Source organism: Saccopteryx bilineata, chromosome 9 (assembly GCF_036850765.1).
Source record: "Saccopteryx bilineata isolate mSacBil1 chromosome 9, mSacBil1_pri_phased_curated, whole genome shotgun sequence".
NCBI classification, from domain to species: Eukaryota; Metazoa; Chordata; class Mammalia; order Chiroptera; family Emballonuridae; genus Saccopteryx; species Saccopteryx bilineata.
Window position 1 is genome coordinate 31086890 of NC_089498.1, and position 21242 is coordinate 31108131.

A 21242-nucleotide genomic window follows, 5' to 3' on the forward strand; every position below is an offset into this window, starting at 1 on the left:
GAGCTCTGCTATGATTTTTTCTAGTATGTCTTGCATGGCAGCCTGAGACAGTTTTGAGCAACTCTGGTTTTGGTTTTGTTTTTGTTTTGTTTACAACTGATCAGATACCGAAACGAGGGCACTGCGCCCAGAATTGGCCTCTGTGTTGAGCCTCCCCAGTTCCCGTAAGGAGTTACCTCGTGCTCCCAGATTTCCATCACTGTGCTCATGTGGCCTACGGATGCATTTCCCCGTTGACCTTATGCTGAAATATGATTCACCTGACTTTTTCATGGGACCCTCTAGGTGGGATGCAGGGTAAGATGCCCGGTGAATTAATGTCTGCTACAGTTAGAAGGGCTCGATGGGGTTTGAATGTCTGGCTGCTTCTGTACGGCTGCAATTAAGTTTTCAAACCCAGGACTGGCACTTTGCATTTATACCTTTAAAAATCCCATCTTTTCTGTTCTAGATGAATGATCAGAAATTCAACTCCCTGTAGGAGGCCAGACAGGTGATCTAAATAAGAGCAATGCGCTGGGTCTAGGGGGCTAATGACAAGAAGCACGGGCTGCAGAGTGGGTGAGATGCCAGGTTTGGTGGGAACTGTGGTTACTGGGAAGCCCATGCGTGCGGTGGGCAGGCCGTACCCCATGCTGCAGGTTCAGGGTCAGTGGATCTGTGGCTGAAATATAGGTTGTTATTGTGAAACCTCCTTTATAAAAAGTGCAGAATCAAACAAATGACAGCGTGGTCTTGACCTAACAAAACTGGTCTGCAGTCGGATGTTGTTCCCAGCACACGATTTGTGGTCTGTTCTAGATTGTTGAGGTCTTTCGTGATTCTGATTGTCACATGGTGTCTCCTTCTTTGCTTGTATCAGCCACAGTTTTGATTGGCGGGTTCTTGGGGCAGGCAAGGATCCCGGAAAGACCCCCTTGTGTGACCTTATACGAGTTATGAGACTGACATGCTACCTACTGTGCTAAGGAGGTACCTGACCTGATGCGCGTTAGAAAACTCATCTGAGACTCAGTTTCCTCATACAGAAGCCGGCCTTTATAGTACCCACCTTCCAAAGCTGCTGTGACGCTCGGATGGGGCAGCCCTTTTCACAGAGCCTGGGGAAGGGAGTGCTGCACAGAAGATTTCAATAAGTGAATTGCCTTCCCCTCAATTTGCATTCCTTCTCTTTTCCAGATTTGGGATTAAAAAAGAAGGAACTGAGAAAGGCTAGAGCCTGGGGTTCATCACTAGAGGCCTCTTTTCAGGGTGACACTGCACGTCACCCAAGTGTCCTTACACCTAGCCCACCCGTTTTGGTTTCTTGTTGGTTTGTGTAGGTCTTGTTTGAACTTGGCCTGGGCCTGGAGATGCGCCGGGGCCAGTGAGGCACAGGGAGAGTGAGTGCTGCAAGAGACGTGTTCTGAGTCCTGGCAAGTGCCAAGGCCCTGTGGTCAGAGAGTGTTTGTTGTGTTTAGTTTTAGAAATTAAAAATCATTCTTTATTAAATTCATTGGGGTGACATTGGTTAGTAAAGTTATATAGGTCTCAGGTGTACAATTCTATAATATATAATCAGAATATTATATTGTGTTCACTTCCCCAAGTCAAGTCTCCTTCCATCACCATTTACCCTCCCTCCCCCCCTTATCTCCTACCTCCCTCCACCCCCCTCTCCCTCTGGTAATCACCATACTGTTGTCTGTGTTATGAGGTGTTTTCTTTTCTTAATCCTTTCACCCTTTTCACCCTGCCCCCCAACTTCCCTTCCCTCGAAGGGCTGTCAGTCTGTTTTCTGTATCTATGAGTCTCTTTCTATTTTGTTTATTAGATTCCACATATAAGTGAGATCATACAGCATGTGTCTTACTCTGATTGGCTTATTTCACTTAGCGTAATACTCTCCAGGTCCATCCATGCTGTTGCAGAATGTAAGATTTCTTTTTTTTTTTTTTTTTTTATGGCCGAGTAGTATTCCATTGTGTAAATGTGCCACAAAATTTTCGTCTATCCAGTCATCTACTGTCAGGCGCTTGGGCTGCTTCCAAATCTTGGCTATTGTAATGAATGGGGCAGTGAACACAGGGGTGCAGATATCCAGATATCCTTTCAAATCAGGGTTCTGGTTTTCTTCGGATATATATTCCCAGAAGTGGGATCACTGGATCATAAGGTAGTTCCATTTTTAATTTTTTTTGAGGAAGGGCCATACTATTATCCACGGGGGCTGTACCAGCAGTGTCTGAGGGTTCCTTTTTCTCCACACCCTCGCCAACACTTGTTTGTTGATTTATTGATGACGGCCATTCTGACAGGTGTGAGGTGATATCTTATTGTGGTTTTAAGTTGCATTTCTCTGATGATTAGTGACTCTGAGCTTCTTCCCCTATGTCTGTTGGCCATCCGTATGTCCTGTTTGGAGAGGTGTCCGTGGTGTTAGGAGCAGGCTGGCTGAGGATGACGTCAGTGGGCTGTGGGAAGATGCTGGGAAAGGGGAGGCAGGCCATGGATCTCGGCCCCAAACCATGGAGCCAGACAAGAATTCATATCTCCTGGACCGGACTCGGATCTTGTGCAGGGGAACTTGGGAGGGACCTGTCTGGGCTGGATTGCTTGGGGGACCCTGTTGCCCCAATCCTGCCTTCTCTGAAAAGGAAGGAAGATTCTCACCTTCTAGCTGGCTGTAACAGGAACTGCCACCCCCACACCCCCAGCCCTAGTTTGCAAAACTCTGAGCCTGGTGGGGAAATGAAGGGCTGGCTTGCTAACCACAGTGAAGACTCATTTGCAAAGGCAAAGCAGGGGCAGCGGCCCTTCTCTGCCCCCAGCAGAAGGGACCAGCTTCTGCAGGGCGCTGTCTTGCTAGGACCAGTCACGCCCTGTCACTGGGCTTGAGAGCGCAGAGACACCCGCTCTGGTCTTTATAGCCATTCAACCTCAGTCGTCTCTTCAGTGGGAGTGACGGTCATCACATTGTGGTGGTGTCATAGAACTCCAACGAGGAAATGCACGCAAAGCCTCTCCAGCGCCTGACTCCTTGTGAATACGTGGGGGACATGAGCTGTCATAAGTGTGGTGGTGGACCTTGTTGGCATCCCTCTCCTGACCTCTCCTCCACACAGTGGCCGGTTTGGGGGAATAATCCTCAGAATAAGCAACAGGCGATAAAGGAATATCTTTTCCTTTTTTAGAATAATTTTAGGTGAACTTTGGCGAACAGTCTGATATTGAGTGGACTGAGAGCATAGTGAGGGCCAGACCCCCATTTCTGCAAAACTGAGGAATGAGACAGAGGCCACCCTCCTGCCTTGGGTCTGGCGGGGGAGACTGTGGGTGCCCCGTTAGCTGTAAGGGAGCAGGGCGAGCGTCAGAGGTCCGGGCATCCCCACTGGGAACTGTTTGAAGGTGTCTGGTGCCCAGCTCGCACGGTGCTGGGGCTGTCGCGCGAACACAGGGAAATATTATATAAATAGTTACTGTAAATGTGATGAGAGCCAGGAAAGGGGAAGTTGAGAAGAGGAAGGGAAGCCCTCACCAAGAGGGGGCTTTTGAGCTGGGCCTTGAGCTGAGACGAATGCCCTTTCCTGCTCATGGACTCCTTGGAGGACCTGCTCCTTCCCTACAAGAAAAACTTGCAATGTGAGGGCGCCACACTTGGGGTCCGTGAAGGCCCAGGATGAACTCGTCCCTTTAGGAATGAGGGCTTTACCTCTTGGAGAGAGGCCTGGGTGGGGGACATTAGCAGGTGTGTGATGGGTTCACCCCAGGGCTCTGAGAGGGCCTTCTGGACACCAGGACCTTCTCTTGCAGGCTGTCCACGTCCCTCTGAGCCCTTTCCCTTGGTCATGGCTCTGTTGGTCAGCTGGGGGACCCTGAGCAGGTGTTCTGGCCTATGTGGCCCAGTCCCTGCTGGTGAAGTAGGAGGGACCTCCAGCTGTGGGAGGTGTCTGGAAGCCCCAGGCCTGTTCTGATTGCTATCAAGTTGAAAAGGCATTTCTGACTGTTTTATCTAAGGGCTGACACTGACTGGGGAGCTCTGCCTGCTTTTGGCACCCTTCTCCACCTGCGGATACTTGGCTTCAAACAAAGTCCCCCACCTTTAGCCAGAATCTAACCGGCTCACGCAGGGTTTTCTGAGAGGCTGTTGTGGGAGCAGCTGCTCGAAAGTGGAAATGGGGAGGGAAGGGGTGGGCTGGCCTGTCTGCGGGTCTCTGGGAGACGCCCCATGTCACTGCCTTGTTGTTTTTGGCATCGAGGCTCAGCCAGGTGGCCCTGAGTAAATGACCTCACTTTCCTGAGCCATCTCTGGAAAATGGGGGTTTGTTCCTAAGATTGGAGGGATGATTCAGGAGATGGTGAAGTCAGCTCTGGCACCTAGTACACATTTCGTAAGGAGGGTCTGGCCTGTTCTCTGTCCAAGGCAGGTGTCTTTGCCCTGGGTTTGACCTTGGCAGCGTTGTGTTTTCTGCTGGCAGGGTTGGTAGGTCAATTTCCATAGGAGCTGGTGTGGGTGGCATCAGAGAGCCCTATCTCTGGGGCTGGACTGGTAGGGCGCAGCCCACAGCTCACCCAATGGAGCCTCAGTTTCTTTTCTTGCAAAATGGAGGTGATAACAGCGACCATTCTCCTTGTAAGGCTGCAGGGCACCACTGGGATGATGGGCCCCAGGTACGTGGCTGATGGGCGATAGACTCTCCGAGCTGCTGGGCCCGGGGGAGGTCTCAGCCGGGGAGGTATTCTTTGGAAAAGAACTCATCTTACCTGCGTACTGGTTAAGAGCACTGAAGCCAAGAGGGAGAATTCAGGTGGGAAGAAGAGGACTAGCATTTTTCCACTGGGGGGGGGGGGGATTCAACATTGGCCTGACCTGTGGTGGCGCAGTGGATAAAGCGTCGACCTGGAAATGCTGAGGTCGCCGGTTTGAAACCCTGGGCTTGCCTGGTCAAGGCACATATGGGAGTTGATGCTTCCAGCTCCTCCCCCCTGTCTCTCTCTCTCCTCTCTAAAATGAATAAATAAAATAAAAAAAAAGTAGAGATATTGCCTGTGTTCTCAGAACCTTTTTTTTTCTATAAAAAACAAGGGACAAACCCTCAGATTCAGCGAAGGAGCATATGTTTCTGTGCAGCGCTGCGGGCTGGACTGGCGCCAGGGATGGGTGGGAAGAAATAGGAGGCTGTCGTTAGAACAGGGGCTCGTGTTTGCTCTCCTGTGGCTGCTGAGAACGCTCCGGTTCCTTGCAGGCATCTGTAGAAATTGTGTTCTCGGTTGTCTTCATCCTTTGCGAATGGGTGGACCCTGAGCCAGGCCCAGCAATGCCACTTCCTCTGGGTTTCCATGACTGGCTTATCAGAAGGCAGCATGAGCCTCTATTTCTGGTCTGGCTAGAAATAGTATGGATCCTGGCGGAAAGCAGAGCGTGGAGTTGGTTTCTAGAATGGAGAAGTGGCCCATGGGGAGGGAGTGAGGAATGTTCTCTTCAGCATCCCCAGGGGAGGCTGTGCCTCGGGTGTTGTGGCAAAGCATGGTTTCCAGATGGTGCCCAGGGGATGTGTGAACCAGTGGGGGGAACGTATTCCTTTGCAGGTCCTTTATGGTCTTTCTGATCATGTCAAGGAGAACATCTGTTTGGTACTAGCATTTTGTTTTTTTTTCTTTTTTTTTTAGCGAGACAGAGACAGAGATAGGGACAGACAGGCAGGAAGGGAGAGAGATGAGAAGCATCAATTCTTCCACGCAGCACCTCAGTCGTTCCTTGATTGCTTTCTCATATGTGCCTTGACCAGGAGACTACAGCAGAGCAAGTGACCTCTTGCTCAAGTCAGTGACCTTGGGCTCAAGCCAGTGACCATGGGGTCATGTCTGTGATCCCACTCTCAAGCCAGTGACCCTGCACTCAAGCTGGCAACCTTGGGGTCTCGAATCTGGGTCCTCTGCATCCCAGTACGATGCTCTATAAACTGCGCCACTGCCTGGTCAGGCTTGTTGTCTTTTTTTAAAATGACACTCTGTATTTCTTTTTCTTTCTTTTTTTTTTTTTTTGTATTTTTCTGAAGCTGGAAACGGGGAGAGACAGTCAGACAGACTCCCGCATGCGCCCAACCAGGATCCACCCGGCACGCCCACCAGGGACGACGCTCTGTCCACCAGGGGGCGATGCTCTGCCCCTCTGGGGGGTCGCTTTGCCACGACCAGAGCCACTCTAGCGCCTGGGGCAGAGGCCAAGGAGCCATCCCCAGTGCCCAGGCCATCTTTGCTCCAATGGAGCCTTGGCTGCAGGAGGGGAAGAGAGAGACAGAGAGGAAGGAGGGGGGTGGAGGTGGAGAAGCAAATAGGCGCTTCTCCTATGTGCCCTGGCCGGGAATCGAACCCGAGTCCCCCGCACGCCAGGCCGACGCTCTACCACTGAGCCAACCGGCCAGGACTGTACTCTGTATTTCTTTATTTAAAATTTGAGATAATTGAAGCCAGCCACAAGGTTATCGCGAGATCCGCCTCAATACCAAGCGCCTGTGTCTGGCAGAGCCGGCGTGAGACGAAGAGACAATCCTTCCCCGCCGCCGGGATAATCAAGAGTTTTGGCCGGACCTTTGAGCACACACCGAGATAGTGAGGAGCCGGACTCAAAGCACAGACTATGGCGCTGAAACGGATTAATAAGGAACTTAGTGATTTGGCCCGTGACCCTCCAGCACAATGTTCTGCAGGTCCAGTTGGGGATGATATGTTTCATTGGCAAGCCACAATTATGGGACCTAATGACAGCCCATATCAAGGCGGTGTATTCTTTTTGACAATTCATTTTCCTACAGACTACCCCTTCAAACCACCTAAGGTTGCATTTACAACAAGAATTTATCATCCAAATATTAACAGTAATGGCAGCATTTGTCTCGATATTCTAAGATCACAGTGGTCTCCTGCTTTAACTATTTCTAAAGTTCTTTTATCCATTTGTTCACTGCTATGTGATCCAAACCCAGATGACCCCCTAGTGCCAGAGATTGCACGGATCTATAAAACAGACAGAGGTAAGTACAACAGAATATCTCGGGAATGGACTCAGAAGTATGCCATGTGATGCTACCTTAAAGTCAGAATAACCTGCATTATAGCTGGAATAAACTTTAAATTACTGTTCCTTTTTTGATTTTCTTATCCGGCTGCTCCCCTATCAGACCTCATCTTTTTTAATTTTATTTTTTGTTTACCTCCCTCCATTCATTCACATGCTCATCTGAGAAGACTTAAGTTCTTCCAGCTTTGGACAATAACTGCTTTTAGAAACTGTAAAGTAGTTACAAGAGAACAGTTGCCCAAGATTCAGAATTTTTTAAAAATGGAGCATGTGTATTATGTGGCCAATGTCTTCACTCTAACTTGGTTATGAGACTAAAACCATTCCTCACTGCTCTAACATGCTGAAGAAATCATCTGAGGGGGAGGGAGATGGATGCTCAGTTGTCGCATCAAAGGAAGCAGCATTATTCTAGCAGCATCCATTCTGTTTAAGCCTTCCACTGTTAGAGATCTGAGGTTACATGATATACTTTATGCTCATAACTGATGTGGCTGGAGAATTGGTATTGAATTTATAGCATCAGCAGAACAGAAAATGTGATGTATTTTATGCATGTCAATAAAGGAATGACCTGTTCTTGTTCTACAGAGAATGGAAATTGGAAGTCAAACACCCTTTGTATTCCAAAATAGGGTCTCAAACATTTTTGTAATTTTCATTTAAATTGTTAGGAGGCTTGGAGCTATTAGTTAATCTATCTTCCAATACACTGTTTAATATAGCACTGAATAAATGATGCAAGTTGTCAATGGATGAGTGATCAACTAATAGCTCTGCTAGTAATTGATTTATTTTTCTTCAATAAAGTTGCATAAACCAATGAGTTAGCTGCCTGGATTAATCAGTATGGGAAACAATCTTTTATAAATGCAAAGCTGTTTTTGTATATACTGTTGGGATTTGCTTCATTGTTTGACATCAAATGATGATGTAAACTTCAAAAGAGTGAATATTTTGCCATGTTCAGTTAAAAGTGCACAGTCTGTTACAGGTTGACACATTGATTGACCTGATTTATGCAGAATTAATAAGCTATCCAGATAGTGTAGCTTTAATATGCTGCACATGATACTGGCAACCCTGGAGTTCATAGATGGACTTTGGACCCAGCAGTTTTAAACATGTATATGGAGTTTTAAGAACTTTATTTTCCAGGTGCAACCCCCTTCGAACTAAATTTTTTCTTCACCTTGTACACTTGACAGCTAAAAACAAACCATAATATGGGAGTAATAATGGGTTAAATTTACAAAATAAAGTACTGTTTTGGTGTGGGAGTTGTCATGAGGCTGTGTTGAAGTGACTTAACTATGTGGGATATTGAGTATCCATTGAAATGGATTTGTTCAGCCATTTACATTAATGAGCATTTAAATGCAAACATCATTTCAGGTGACTTAACATGAATGAATAAAAGTCAATGCTATTGGAAAATAAAATTAAAAAAAAAATTCGAGATAATTGTAAATTTCACGTAAAGTTGTAGAAATAATACAGAGAGATCTCATTCATATAGACTTTACCCACTTTCCCTCAGTGGTATTGTCTTATAAAACTGTAGTATAATATCACAGCCAGGACATTGACATTAATTTAATCCACTGCCAGTTTTACTCAATTTTTCAGTTTTACCTGTGCTGTGTGTGTGTATGTGTGTGTGTGTGTGTGTACGTGTACTCTATATAATTTTATCACATGTGTTGGTTCCTGAATCTATCACCACAAGGGTCCCTCAGGCTGCCTCTTAATAACCACACCTACCTCCATTTTTTTTTTTTAAAGAGAGAAAAAGAAAGAAAGAGACAGGAAGTGAGAGAGATGAGAAACATCAACTCATAGTTGTGGCACTTTAATTATTCATTGATTGCTTGACTGGGGAGCTCCAGCCCAGCCAGTGATCCCTGGCTCAAGCCAGCAACCTTGGGCTTCAAATCATGGACCTTTTTAACTCAAGCCAGCCACCATGGGATTATGTTGATGATCCCATGCTCAGGCCAACAACCCTGCACTCAAGCTGGTGAGCTGGCACTAAAGCCGAATGACCTGGTGCTTAATCCAGAAACCTCCGATTTTCGAACCTGGGACTTCAGCATCCCAGGTCAGTGTTCTATCCACTGCACTACCACTGGTCAGGCAACCCACCTCCATTTCTAAAAGTTGAACTTGTCTCTTTCTGAAAGACATACGTTTTGTTTAATATACATATGGTACACATATGTATATATAATATATCTACATATATAATGTAGATATAATATACATATGGTAAAAAACACAAATGGTGAGTGTAGGCTCAAATTTACACATGTGATCACCACCCTCCCCAGATTAGATCTAGACCACTCCCCACGCTCCGAATCCTAATCCTGCTCTGACTTCTGTCTCCATCTGTAACTCCTGCATGGCTAACTTGGCCTCACTCCAACCATTGCTTCTTTCCCTTTATAGCTCAGAACCCTGCTGAGGACTGTGCCTTAGACATCAGCGGTTTCTAGGCAGAATTTAGACAGACTGCCCTGTTTCTGCTGACTTTATTTTACAATATCTATTACATAGGGTGGGTGGTGCAGGTTTTATTTTTACCAAAGGCATAAACTCATTCTTAAAATGTCTATTCAAGTGAAAAGGGTGAGTTGATTTAAAGAAAAATATTAGACAACCAGTACCAGCACTATGCAGGTATGGTAAACCTCATAAAGTTAATGATCAAATGACTGAAATTCGAGAAATAGTGTCAAATATATATGGCTCCAAAAAAACCCCCCAAAATAAAACTAGTCAGTCTGGTGGGGGAAAAACTGTGTTTTGTCTTTGTGTAGTGAGCATCTTCTGTGTAATTCTGATATACAGTAACTGGTTTAAGACAAAACAAAGTTTTAAAAGGCTGCGTATAACGTGGTAAGTCCTTCCTTTCATGTTTTAATAATGTTGTCTTATCTGCAAACCGCTTGTTTTATATCTATTGTACACATCTTGAGATCAACTCTTTTTTTTTTTTTTAACAGGGACAGAGAGAGAGTTAGAGAGAGGGATAGCTAGGGACAGACAGACAGGAATGGAGAGAGATGAGAAGCATCAATCATCAGTTTTTCGTTGCGACACCTTAGTTGTTCATTGATTGCTTTCTCATATGTGCCTTGACCGCAGGCCTTCAGCAGACCAAGTAAACCCTTGCTTGAGCCAGTGACCTTGGGTCCAAGCTGGTGAGCTTTTTTTTTTTTTTTTTTTTTTGCTCAAGCTGGCGACCTCAGGGTCTCGAACTTAGGTCCTCTGCATCTCAGTCTGACGATCCATCCAGATCCATCCACTGTCCCACCGCCTGGTCAGGCAACTCACTCTCTTTAACGTAAATTTATTTAACTTAAATTTAACTTAAATTTATTTAACGAAGAAACATTGCTCTCACCATTTAGATGTGTATTTTTTCTAATTTGCATTAAAATACATCACAATTAAGGCATAACAAAATGTGGGTACCATTTAAAGTCATCTTCCATATCACACGCATAAAATTATCCTCATTTCATTTCCAGCAGGAGGGAGAAAACATCAAATGTAAGTGATACTCTTACAAGTAAGATGTGAAGGATCATTGATGGTCAGTGATTGGAGTTTTAGCATGTGGTTCATGCTCTTCCTCTCTTCCTGAGTGTGAAACAATTGAGAACTGAGACACAAGTACCGGTAATAAGTGGCGATGAGAAAATCCACTCTCTGGTGATTGGCTTTGAGAGTCTGGCTGACCTGGCCCTCTGGCCTCTGGCTTTCGCGCTCTGTCTCTGACACTGCTGTTTGCCCACAGGCATCTTAGAGGCAGCAGCCCTCTGAGCAGCAGGGAGCAGGGCAGAGCCTCTGGTTCCTGGGGCATAGATTGGACCAGAACTGGACAAGAAGGCTGAGCGGGGCACACCCAGTTCCTTCTTCCAGACTTTCCTATGGCTGTGAGTTCCTAGATCCCATGGGGAGAGGGAGTCCCCAGAGAGAAGAGAAGCCTGGTCAGTTTCTCCAGGATCTCTTAAAAGTCTCCAACACCCACAGGACAGTCCAGCAAACATTTCTGGGTGAATACAAAGCATTACAGTAATGGCTACTTAATAATATGGGTGTTGTTATTCTGAGTCTCTTCACGTGGAAGCGTGAGGCTGGAATATTCTCCACTAACTGTCAATGCAGTCTCAACTGTTAATTTTTTTTTTTTTTTAAACAAAGTTGAGGGTAGCCTCTCCCGCAATCTTTATTCTTTAAAATAATTTTTAATACCGGAAATTAATAGAATCATATCTTAGCAAGTTCTTTCAGATATATTTATTTATGGGATAGATATTATCCCCCCATTTTACAGAAGAGAAAGTAGAGGCAAAGCCAGAATAAAGAAATCCACCTCAAGTCACATAGTTGGGATAGGTAGAGTTGGACTTGAAGCACAGGTCTGCTAGCGTCTTCTAAACTTGGGCTCTTTCTGCTCGCCCCCATTAGCCCTTTTCTAACTGTGTGATCTGCTGTGAACCTCACTTGTTTCTCTGCCTTCAAGGTCAGATGTCGCTAGTATGTGAAATCACCCAGTACTCTTGGTTTTTAAAGCTGGGTCGTTCACTGAGACATAGCAACACTGAGACAAAGTGAAACCACCAGCGGTGGTGAAGGTGTTAGAGAAAGGTAGGACGAAAGAACATTCATCCAAATAGCTAAACTAACCTTGACTGAGCCCTCCTGGGGACCACAGAGTTTTTAGTTAATGTAATTGCATCTTGGGTGCAGAACAGCTCAGTGAAGGAGGTGCTGTTATCAGAGTGTGCAGATGAGGAGTGAGCAGGGGTGACTTGCCAGGCTCCCGCTGGCCACTGTGGAGCGGAGGGGGATTTGAAGGCTGCTGCCCTCCAGGGCTCTCCTCCCCCTTCACCGGGTTCGCTCCACCTTCAGCACTCAGCCCAGGTGCACATCCTCCGCCCTCCAAGGAACCCCCCCCCCCCCCCCCCCCCCCCCCCGCTGGGGAGAAGTCCCAGTGTAGGCAGAATTTCTGAGTTATTTAGTGAGGTTGTAGATTTACGTGTTCATGTGCTGGTTTGGATGGGACCTGTCCTCCCTTCCAGGCTCTGTGGTTCCCAGGGTGGGGACTGCGTCTGTCTGCTCCATCCCTGCTCTCAGTGTGAGCTCAGCCACTCCCTGGCTGATCGCCTAGGCAGGCATTGAATGACAGGGAGTAGGAAAGGAGGGGACCACCTGTGGGAAGGTGTCCAAGGCTTTCCTGTCTCTTCTCCCCTTGAATTCGCCTGGAGCCTCCTTGAAGAGACTTTGTTAAGCTTGTTGGTGGATGGTGCCACTTGAGGTCAAGTGTGGGAACTGGGGAAAAGGCCCTGTGCCTGGTGTGAAGGTAGAAAGATGTCCAGGCCGGATGATGAGGGGCCCAGATCAAGAGTGGGAGGGGAGAGAAAAGAGGAGGGTGAAGAACAGGGTTACGGGGGCGGCCAGCAAAGAGGGCTGTGGAGAGGGGCAGGGTGTGGGAGGGGGCTGAAAGCCCAAGTGTGCGCCTGCAGGTCACTGGTGGGGAGGACAGCGGGAGGTAAGCGGACCTGGGACGACCAAGGTGATTCCTGGAAGCGGGGAGGGTTGTGCACAGATGAGGTATTCTGTGGCTGTGTTATCTTATTTCTTCAAGCAGGAAACATAACTGCTGAGCCCCACCGCACCAGAGTGCAGGGTCTGAGCTCTGGCCACAGCAGCCTACTCAGAAAATAAAGTTGGTCATCTGAATGACTATTTGTGCTCTTGGCAAAAATTCCAACCAATGCCCGTCAAGCCCCCTTGCTGCCCATTAGTCCATCTTACCTCCCACTGTGATTCCTATTGTCAGCAAATTGGTGGTAATCTTTTTTTCTCACACTTATGCTTGCACATGTACAAACATGGGCATCCATCCTTAGCTGAGCCTAATGCATTCTTGAAAACGATGGAGAACATCTTTTTTGGATACTCAACAGTATATTATTACGTCATGTTACATGGATATAATACATGTAATGTATAATATTAACCAACTGATCAAAAACACCCCAACCAATTTCCCCAGTATTGCATAACACCCTTAAACACTTAGAAACCAGCCCATCAAGTATTTCTGCATTGACAGCAACAAATTCCTAGTTATTTGATGCTTTAATGAACTTGTTACTGGGCATGTTTGTCAAAAGTACATAGGCTACTATATGGTATTGATTCTGAAATTTGCTTTTTTTTGTCCTCTATTTTGTAACTTAATAGATGTGACAATGAAATAGTCTGTTAAAAAGACTGAAGAGATCATGTAAATTGGACGCTGGTAATTGGCTGGTAGCATGCTGCTGTCCTGTTGTACACTGATACACACCAGTGTTTTCACTGGGGTGTTCAGGCGTGGTCCTAAAACGGGCTGTGATCTGGGAGGTGCATTTTGGGTCAACAGTGTTTGCAAGTTGTAGTGGATATTCAGATAGTGAGAAATTGTATAGCAACGGACACCTGTGTACAGTGTGTGCATACATGTGGTTACACAAACATGTACAGACACAGGCACATACATACAGGATCTTACTTACGCGGGCCATTGTGGAGTATTTTCCACATCAGTGCATATGGTTCTGCCTCTTCAATCCCCACAACAGATGTGTTGAGAGGCTGTTTCTCCTTATGCCTCATAGAAGTCCAGCTTTGTTCACTTGCATTAATCTTAAAAACACGAGCTAACAAGAGTTTAGAAGTTACATCTTTATTAAAATCACCAGGTACTATTTTAACATACACACGTGCACACACACATGCAGACACACACTCATTTGATCCTTAGAGGTCACTTTGCGTTTCTGTTGGTCACGGGGAAGCATGGCGTGGGGAAGCCCCTGCCTGAGGCCGTCTAGGGTGTGAACCCGGGTGAGCTGGTTTCTAGTCCATCACTAATGACCAGCCACAAGCTCCTGTTGACTTAGAGAGCCCCTGGGAATGTGAGTTTGCAACCCCAGCTCTAGAATGTTCTTTCTAGCTGCAGGTAGAAAGATAGTTTGGGGTTAACCTGGTCTAGCGCAGAAGGCCTTACCCGCCTCACTGCTCCGCATCTCATGGGTGGTGGGGTCATCACCTTGAGTGATGGAAGGTCAAGTGCAGGGCACGTCAGCAAAGATGCCCAACAAGCCCCTCAGACTGCCAGTTAACATAGAGAACCACCCTGCTGGTGAGGGATTTTCTTCCTGCTTCTTGGGGCTCCTAGTAATCAAGGGGGTGGCCCTGTAGTGCCTATGGAGCTGGCCCCTGCCCACCCAGAAGGCCTGGGAAGTGGTGGTGACAGCTGTGAAGGGCTCAGTGATGGCACCACCACCATCTTATCCTCATGGAGGCCCCTGCCATAGGCTCATGCTCAGCAGGTGACTTTATACCTATGTATGAGTGCCCTCCCTGGCTCAGGGTGATGGCTGGGAACCTCACCATGACGTCTGCAGCCCTGAAGGTGTAGTCAGTAGAGGAATGCTTTCTGCTCTTAGGAGACACCCAAGAGACTCGAAAGCAGGTGTTCAAACAGAAGCTTGTATGTGAATGTTCATAGCTGCACTGTTCGTGCTAGCCAAAAGGTGGAAGCAGCCCAGATGTCCATCATTGGCTGATTGAATAAACAAAATGTGTCTATCCACACGGTGGGATGTATTCGACCACAGAAGGGAATGGAGCACTGGCACAGGCTACGGCATGGGTGAGCCTTGAAGACATGATGCTAAGTGATTACATGATTGCATTTCTATGAAATGTCCAGAGTAGGCAGGTCTGTAGACACTGACTGATCCAGGGGCTGGTGTGGGGCTAAGGGAGAAGTGGGAAGTGAGAGCTAAAGGGTGTGGGTTTATCCTTGTGGTGATGAAAATGTCCTTTTTTTTTTTTTTTTTTTTTTTTTTCATTTTTCCAAAGCTGGAAACGGGGAGGCAGTCAGACAGACTCCCGTGTGCGCCCGACCGGGATCCCCCCCCCTCGACATGCCCACCAGGGGGCGATGCTCTGCCCATCTGGGCGTCACTCTGTTGCATCCAGAGCCATTCTAGCGCATAAGGCAGAGGCCACAGAGCCATCCCCAGTGCCCGGGCCATCTTTGCTCCAGTGGAGCCTCGCTGCGGGAGGGGAAGAGAGAGACAGAGAGGAAGGAGAGGGGGAGGGGTGGAGAAGCAAATGGGCGCCTCTCCTGTGTGCCCTGGCTGGGAATCGAACCCGGGAATCCTGCACGCCAGGCCGACGCTCTACTGCTGAGCCAACCGGCCAGGGCCATGAAAATGTTCTTTCATTGACACTGGTAGTGGTTGCACTAGTCTGTGAATATACTGAACGCCATTGAACTGTACATTTTAAGTGGATGAATTTATGTGGTATGTGAGTTATATCTAAAGATATATTTAAAAAGAGAGAAAGAGCACACACTGTTATCTGTAATTCCAGAACCACCTTTGATCCCTCTGGGACTGTGGGATATATGGGGTGTAGGGGGGCAGTACCATCTTACTCCATCTCCCGTAGTGGCTCTGCTGGAGGAGCCAAGGAAAGCTAATCTCTACAACAACTGGATTTGTCTATGTTCATCAACATTCTGCCTGACCTAGAGAGATAGTGGGTGTTTGACCGCTCACACATAATGACCCCTGTTTCCTGTGGGGATGGCACAGAGATCGATAGCCTGATGTAGCAGAGGCTGCTGCGGGCTGACCCTGATTGCTGTAGCATTCTCTTCTGCAGCTGAAGGCAGCGCAGGGAGAATTCTGTAGCCCTCTGCTTGAGGCCTGGGGAGCTAAGGCCCCCTGAAGCAGCCCTCTGCCCACAGCAGATGAGCTCAGCACCAGGTGCCCATGGGAGTACCAGCTTGATAACATAGTAACCCTCTCCTTGGCTCCTTTCTTTCCCTTCTCCCTTCTTCACTTACTGCTGTTTTCTGGGATCACCTCCCAGTCAAACTGCTTGTGCTGAAGTCCCTCGTCTCAGGGTCTGCTTCTGGGGAAGGCCAAACAAAGACACACAAGAAACCTAATTCATTTATTCCACAGATTTTCTGAGTTTCTTCTCTGAGCCAGGCTCTGGGGTTGGTGGCTGTGAGGCTCTGGTTGTGAAGGGATAGACACAATCCCTGTTCTTCTGGGGCCTAGAGAAGGGAGCAGATACACGTGAACAAATACACCTATAAATACAAATGGTGCTAGTAAAGAACTTTATAGCACAGATATAAAAGTAACAGGTGCATCAATTCAGGGAGGTGGAGAAGGAAGGCAGTATCGTGGAGAAGTCACTTAAATGAGATCTGATGTAGACGGGGGAAGCTTGTGTGTGTGTGCGGGTGTGCGCACATGAGTCGGATGTGCTGGAGTAGCACAGTGGGACGAGGGCTGCATATTCTAATGTTGCTTCTTGGAATCACTTGCTTGAGCATAAGAAACAATATAAGGGTTCAAATCCTGGTTCTCCCACTTGCCTGCTGGTCACTGGGAAGCATGGCGTGGGGTAGTCCCTGCCTGAGGCCGTCTAGGGTGTGAACCCGGGTGGGCTGGTTCCTGGTCCATGGCTAATGACCAGCCACAAGCTCCTGTTGACTTAGAAAGCCCATGGGAATGTGAGTTTGCAACCCCAGCTCTAGGATGTTCTTTCCAGCTGCAGGTAGAAGGGTGGTTTGGGGTTATCCTGGTCTTGACCTTGGTCAAGGCACTTCATTGCTCCATGCCTCAGTTTCCTCACCTGTATACTAGGGATTATCATTGTACCTGCCTCATAGTGTTGTGAGGATTGAGAAGTCAGTGTAGAGGTGCTGTGTTGGTGGTGGTATCTACCCAGATCACTGTACTGGGCCTGTGCATCCCTTGCCCAGCTGCTGAAGGCTACGAGGACGAGAGGCCAGCCTCCCAGCCTCCAGGAGAACTCACTTCCCAGCTGTGATCTATGCTCCAGAGCTCCCCTGCCATCAGGTTGAAGACCGTCCCCTTCTGGGACCACAGTCTAATTTAGTTTTCCTCTCCTGCCCCATCCTGATCCCATACTCCATTCTCTTTTGAGCATCCCCCAACCCCTCAGTTGAGCACCTTAACAAGAATCCTGCCCCACTCAGTCTCAGCTTCTAGGGAACCGGTCTACACTGATGTGGGAAGCATTAGCACTGTCCTCAGCATGTAGTGAGTGCTCTGTAAGAGTTTTACATGATTATTATTGCCTTCATTTTTATCCTCATGGATGCAACTAATGTGTCTATAAGACTCTTTAGGGCCAGGACCAAGTATATCCATCAGAATATCTGGCTAATGGTTAAAATATGATAAATAGCTAGCCCATGTTCATGGATAGGAATAGTCAATATATCAGTTCTTTACAACTTGATTTATAGATTCAACACAATCTCAATAAAAATTCCAGCAAGTTATTCTGTGTAAAATGATAAACTGATCCTAAAGTTTATGTGGGAGGCAAAAGGCCCAGAATAGCCAGCACAGTATTGAACAAAGTCAGAGGACTGAGGCTACTTTGAGACTTACTGTAAAGCTGTAGTTATCAAGAGAGTGTGATATCAGTGAAACAATTAGCAAATAGAAATGGAACAGAAGAGAGAGCCCAGAAATAGACCCACCCAAATATAGTCAACTGATCTTTGACAAAGGAGCAAAAGCAATTCAGTGGAGGAAGCATAGTCTTTTCAGAAGTGTGATGAGTAAGCCAATACTTATCTGAGGAGAAAAAGAGGGAAATGGTCAGGAGGACATAATAGGGGTGACCAGCCCTGGCTGAGGAAGGTGGATGCCTGCACCCTCACCTGGGATAGGGCTGGCCTCCAAAGGATGCTCACTTTCACTGCAGTGAAAGAGGGTGCATAGATGACCAGGGCCATTTGCATCATTCGAGTGGCTGTTTGTATTTCATTGTCTTTCTGTCTCCTGTGTTTCTTCTCTCTGTCTGACTGTGTGTATGTGTGTTTACAACTCTCTCCTTGTCTGGATGGCTTGTCTTCTGTTCATGTCTGGAGTCTCTGTCCCTTTTTTACCCTGTTTCGGTGTGTCTGATTGTTGGTATCTGTGTGTGTGTGTGTCTCCCTTCCCTTCTGTCCCATATCCAATTCTGTCCCTATGTTCCCATCTCCCTCTGTCCCCTTTTTCTTTTGACAACTATTTATTAGGCTCCACAGTAATCACCATCTCTCCTTGAGATACAGTGGTGAGGAAAGGAGCACCATCTGCACCATCTACAGAAAGGGTCTGAATCCATGATTCACACCAGGAAGCTCTTGCCTCTGGTCACTGTTGTGGGGGGCGGGGCTTGGCCTGTATACTAGAAGGTGTTGGAAGGTTTTCTATGAGTTTGGTGGTGATTGGGCTGAGACTAGAAGGGTGAATTTGGAGCTATCCTGGCTAAGAGCATTCCTAGCAGAGCCAACAGCATGTGCTAATGTCTGTGATGTGATCTGCTAAGGTTCTGAGATTGGGCCAGCGTGGCTGGAGCATGGCAGGTGAGGACACGCAGGGCTCAACCATGGATCTTGGTTCTTAGTCCCAACAGCAGTGGGACACTATCAAAGGTTTGAAGCCCAGGAGTGAGAAGAGCATGCCTGCATTTCATAAAAATGGCTCTGGGGTAATTTCTGGCTACTTCAGTAGACCAAGCAAGATACAGCAGTGGCGTTGACCATTGACATGGATAGAAGTTGAGGAATTCAAGAGTGATTTAGAAAGTGGAGCTGGTAAGACTTGGTGATTGCCTAAAGACTTTGTTACATTATATGAAAAATGTTTTAGTTATCTAAATTTGATATATCTGTCAAATTTTTATTACAATGTTGCTGCAAAGAAAAAAGCTCACAGTAGGCTAATGGGGTGATTCCTTCTTAGAGATATTTTATGGGGAAAATACTAATTAGATAATCATTGTTAGGCTAGATAGAAAAAGAAAAAGAATATTTGCTTGAAGTTCACTCTTGATCAGTAGCCAACTGGGTGGGTGAGTAATTTCTGAGAACAATGTTAATATCTAAAGGTTCTTAGGTAATTGAAAAAGCAGTTAAATCAGCAATGCTAATTTCCTTCTAGAAGATTATGAATTTCAGAACTCATAAAGGAGCTGTGTTTTGTTTGTTTTGTGGACTGAAGATAAAGAGAAAAGACTCTCAGGTTTCAGGATTGGGTGAAGAATGGAGATAGGACCCCTTGCCCCTCTCCCTGCCCCAGGTTTATAGATACCATCCCCCTTCCCAATAATTGGGCTGTCCATAGTCTATAAGTGGTTTTTTACAAACTTTTACATTTTGAGGTGATGTCAGAGAAATGGTGCCATGAGGAGCGTGACCGACAAATCTCCCCAAAATTTCAACAAGTTCATCAACCAGAGACAGAAAAATCTATCCTGGGAGTTCCACACACTGAAAACAAAGTGCTATCAACAAGACAACCCTCAGATGCCATTAAGAAAAAGGAAATAGAATATCATGGATACAAAAGATAGAGAAGTAGCACAGATAGATGTGGAAAAATCTATGGAGAAAAAATTTAATATATTGGAAATCTTGGAGCTAAATGACAGAGAATTTAAAATAGAAATCCTAAAAATACTCAGAGATATACAAGAAAACACAGAAAGGCAATTTAGGGAGCTCAGAAAACAACTCTATGAACACAAAGAATATATTACCAAGGAAATTGAGACTATAAAAACAAATCAAACAGAGATAAAAATCTCAATTCATGAACTGAAAAATGAGGTAACAAGCTTAGTTAATAGAACAGGCCAGATAGAAGGTAGGATTAGTGACATAGAAGACAAGCAACTTTAGGCACAACAGAGAGAAGAAGAGAGAGACTCAAAAATTAAAGAAAATGAGAAAGCCCTACAGGAATTGTCTGACTCCATCAAAAAGAATAACATAAGAATAATAGGTATCTCAGAGGGAGAAGAGAGAGAAAATGGAATGGAGAATATATTCAAACAAATAATAGACGAGAACTTCCCAAGCCTGTGGAAAGAACTAAAGCCTGAAATTCAAGAAGCAAACAGAACACTGAGTTTTCTTAACCACAACAAACCTACTCCAAAGCACATCATAATGAAATTGGCACAAACCAACGACAAAGAAAAAATTCTCAAGGCAGCCAGGGAAAAGAAGAATACAACATATAAAGGAAGGCCTATTAGATTATCATCAGATTTCTCAGCAGAAACTCTACAAGCTAGAACACAGTGGACCCCAATATTTAAAGCCCTGAAAGAGGGGAACTTCCAGCCAAGAATACTATACCCATCAAAGCTATCCTTCAAATATGACGGAGAAATAAAAACATTCACAAATACAGAAAAGATGAGGGAATTTATCATCAGAAAACCCCCACTCCAGGAAATATTAAAGGGGGTTTTCCAACCAGATACAAAGAACAAAACAAAACAAAAGCACAAGTAAAAGCTCCACCAAGAACACAATAAAACCAAAATTAAATTGGGACAACAAAAACAAAAAAAAGGGGAGAGGATGGAGATTAACAGTAGCAAAGGACAATGGAGTGCAGAAACACTCATAAGATAGGGTACTACAATGAATATGGTAGGTACCCTTTTCATTACTTAATGGTAACCACCCTTGAAAAAAACCACCACAGAAGCACATGACTTTAAAAAGGTAGCAACAATGGAAAGAAGTATGGAATACAAACAAACAAAAACAAATGATAGAAAAACAAAAGAATCAAACAAGATAAAAAACTAACAGAAAGCAATCTATAAAATGGCAAAAGGGAACCCACAAGTGCCAATAATTACACTAAATGTAAATGGATTAAACTCATCAATAAAAAGACACAGAGTAGCAGAATGGATTAAAAAAGAAAATCCAACTGTATGCTGCCTACAAGAAACACATCTAAGCAACAAGGATAAAAACAAATGCAAAATGAAAGGCTAGAAAACAATACTCCAAGCAAATATCCAAAAAAAAAAAAAAAAGAAGCAGGTATAGCAATACTCATATTTAATAATGCTGACTACAAGACAGAAAAAGTACTCAGAGACAAAAATGGTTATTTCATAATGATTAAGGGGACACTGAATCAAGAAGACATAACAATCTTTAATATATATGCACCAAACCAAAGAGCACCAAAATATATAAGACAACTACTTATTGACCTAAAAAAACAAAAACTGACAAAGAAACAATCATACTTGG

The 21242-nt window shown here is 45.7% G+C and overlaps 1 protein-coding gene and 1 pseudogene across 1 annotated transcript in view; both read left to right on the forward strand.

Annotated features, from left to right (window-relative positions):
• PLCG2 (phospholipase C gamma 2) overlaps positions 1-21242 on the forward strand; it is a 170720-nt gene that overhangs the window by 40041 nt on the left and 109437 nt on the right. The gene's annotated exons all lie outside the window — the stretch shown is intronic.
• LOC136313482 (ubiquitin-conjugating enzyme E2 D3 pseudogene) lies at positions 6454-8340 on the forward strand (annotated as a pseudogene).